The sequence below is a fragment of the Anser brachyrhynchus genome, assembly GCF_964034855.1.
Source record: "Anser brachyrhynchus genome assembly, chromosome: 16".
Taxonomy (NCBI): Eukaryota; Metazoa; Chordata; class Aves; order Anseriformes; family Anatidae; genus Anser; species Anser brachyrhynchus.
This window is the reverse complement of record NC_137734.1, coordinates 14,000,778-14,003,884: the sequence shown is the minus strand read 5'-3', so window position 1 is coordinate 14,003,884 and position 3,107 is coordinate 14,000,778. Positions and strand designations below refer to the sequence as shown.

Sequence of the window (3,107 nt, the reverse complement as noted above, 5' to 3'; positions counted from 1 at the left end):
TTTTGCACCACTTATTTGGCATCTTTATCATATTAACTTCTTGGACCCCTAGATGATCAAAGAGATGTCATGAAACTTAAGAGGAAAGGCTGCACTCCTGTAAACTTCATTTTTGTAGTTAAATTGAAAGAGAACCAAACCTCTGGTACATACGTGTAATTAATTTTGATTAATCTCTGAAGGTTCAGACAAGGTGTTGGGTGTTTATCCAAATGTATACATAAACTTGAAGCTTTTAAGATTTGGTAATCAATATTTAATTTATTCCTGTGTAGACAGCTTCAGCCTACAAATTATTATGCATTTGATAAAATAAGAGGTCTAATGGTAATACTTCTGGCTCTGAAGATAAAGTCCAGCATTTAAAAAGGTACAAGAAATGTAAATTGAACAGAGAGTTTGAAACCATCTTCTGAATTTTTATTTAATTAAGGCCTCATCTGCATTTGAAACACAAATTAAGGTAAAGTGTGAATTTAAATGAAAAAGAGATTGATGAATAACTTTATGGGCATTTGAGTTCTGGAGTGCATTGTTCCTGTTTACCTTAATACACTTCAAAATTATGTTATTAAAATTAGAAACACAGAATTCTTTTTGAGAACAAGAGCATCGATACTTGGAGATAATCAGAAACACTCAAGAGCAATCTATGTGTGAGACAGTTTATAAGCAAAGCTAGCAAGAAATTGTGAAATGAGCTTTGTGCTCCACATGTAACATGTTTCATGGAACTGTAATTTAGGGAACTTTCAAGTGCACGACTTACCCAAACCTTGCACAGATTTTTTTAAGTAACATCTTTACTAGGTAGAAATCTGGTGCAGTGAACAGAAATAAGTGTGTTGTTTAAAGACACCAGTGCTATGAAAAGCAAGTGTAGTCATAAGGAATTTGGGGTTGCATGCGTCTTTTTGGTTTTGCCAGATTCAATCTGAGCACAGAGGAGTTGCGAAAATCAACCACCACAGGGGGAGTTTAAGGCTGAAATCCTGTTTCAGCAGAGCAGAGCAGATCCAAAAGTTTGTCCTGAAACTCAAGATGCACTGGGATCCCTCCAGCCACAGAATAAAGGATGCATCACATTCCTTGCAGCCCCAAAGAGGAGTCCTTTGTGTTTTTCAGAACATGACTTGCACCCATGCATTGAGAAATCTCTTCCTTAACTTGGCATGAGCAGCAGCAAGCCTGAAACTGCCACTAAGCCAAGCGACTGTCCTGTGAAACTGATGAGACATGAGTTTTCCAACCAAAGCCCCCATGGTGAAATGCACTGATTTCAAGTAATGCTTTTGCCATACTCGGTTTTTGCTGCATCAACAATGTTCCTCCGACCCCCCTGCCCCGCAGAGCAGGACCAACTTTATTAGGGCTTAAAGGATCCAAAATTTTTATCTCTGAATCTTCTTCCAGAGTCAAGAGTTTAGCAACTCATGTAAAATAGCCTCTGGAGCCAAACAGAAAACAAAATTTCACAAAATGTAAAGCACCCCTTTTTCATCCATGGAGAAGATGGATAAAAGCCAGGACCTTCAATTTGACCTGCACTCGACCACACAGACTTTGGAACTGATACTGCTTTATTCACCTCAAGGGAGGTTTGCTATTGATTTCAAGGGAAATATGAAAATGGAAACTGAATCTCAATCCAGGTTACCGGTCTGATTCTACAAAATAAAAACATAATTCTTTCTGGTTAGAAAGCTAAAATATCATATCAACAGTGTGGACTGAAGCTGGGCTTACATCAGGCGTTTCATTATAGAAGGTCGCCTATGAATCTGTTCCTCTTCCTTTGACAATTGGATGGACCACCATATACGTTGGAACAGTACTGATCTGAAAAAAAATTCAGATTGAAACCCCAACCACACTAATAGTTCCATCAGGGAACAGGGATGAACTCATGGTGTAGATGATAAAAAGAGCAGCTGTGGCAATCTCATATTCATTGCTCATGTTTACCGCATTCTGCAGAAAGAAGGAAGCTTCAACACCCAAATTCAGATATCTCCCTGTGAAAAATAAATAAACATTCATTTTAGTTAGATGTTTTTAGTTATTTGTCCCCAAATTATTCCTTCTCAGAGTCAGAATCTACGTCAAGATGCACAGAACAAAGAAAAGACACTGCAGAGTACACAGAAGCCTAAAACCCCGTCTGTAAGTAAATAAAATCAAATAACTGTAAAAAAAAATAAAAAGTTAATTCTAGCCTTTTGTTTGTTTCCATTGTAAAATTGCCATGGGACTGAGGAAATATAGTAGTGCTTAATTTTAATAGTTCCATCATTGTAGATTAGCTGGGTATTAATTGTGTTAATGGTGATCATACTGAATTCATTTGGTATTTATTGAGAGACCACCTGTGCACCCATATGGTTTCCATCATTATTTAGGAGTAGTTAATGGACCTATTAGGAGTTAGCAGAAAGATGTGGGCTGGCAGTACTCCCCGTGAGTGGTAGAAACATTCTGTTGATATCCATTGCATTTTGAGGGTTTTCTAAAGAGCTATTTGCTTCTCACTATTTTTTTTCTTTAAATTATATTTAATCTCATTGCAGCTTTCAAGAGCTCCTGCAGAAATGAGTTCATGTTTCTTTGCCTACGACAAGTCTAGAGAGGCAATCTTTATCTGTGTAACTTTGCAAAATACCTCTTAACATGTTTGCTGGGTAGCTCTGGAGGGCACCGACCAAGCTTCTAGCACTAAGGCAGAGCTTGCTGCGGGTGGGTGCACTTGTGTGCTGGGGAGAGAGCTTGAGAGAGGATGGGGAAAAGGGGAAATGTTTACTGGGACTCTCGGCCTACAGTGTGACAAATTTGCCCATGCAATATGTAGCCTCAGTTGTGCAAGACCAGAAACCTGTGGTGGGAAGGGGATGGTGGGGGAGTCACATGCAGGGAGTCAGCCTTGACTGTCAGCAGAGGAGAAGGAAGAGTGCTCTGCCTGGGTGTGGTGGTAACCAAGGCTGCTTGCTGACCGCAGTGACCTCCGGCTTTGATCCACATATCTGAAAAGGCATCGCTAACACTTTGCTGCTGCGCTGAGCGTGTAAACATACAAGGAGCTGTAGCAAAGAATTTCCATTTTTGGTGCCGTG

General features: G+C 39.6%; 1 long non-coding RNA gene across 1 annotated transcript; it reads right to left on the bottom strand.

Annotated features, from left to right (window-relative positions):
• Positions 1–515: 515 nt before the first annotated feature.
• On the bottom strand, positions 516–2,393 carry LOC308178849. Its single transcript, XR_013940005.1, has 3 exons — positions 2,217–2,393; positions 1,966–2,015; positions 516–1,839 (listed from the first exon to the last, which is right to left on the bottom strand). It is a non-coding gene; the product is annotated as an uncharacterized lncRNA (long non-coding RNA).
• Positions 2,394–3,107: the final 714 nt, after the last annotated feature.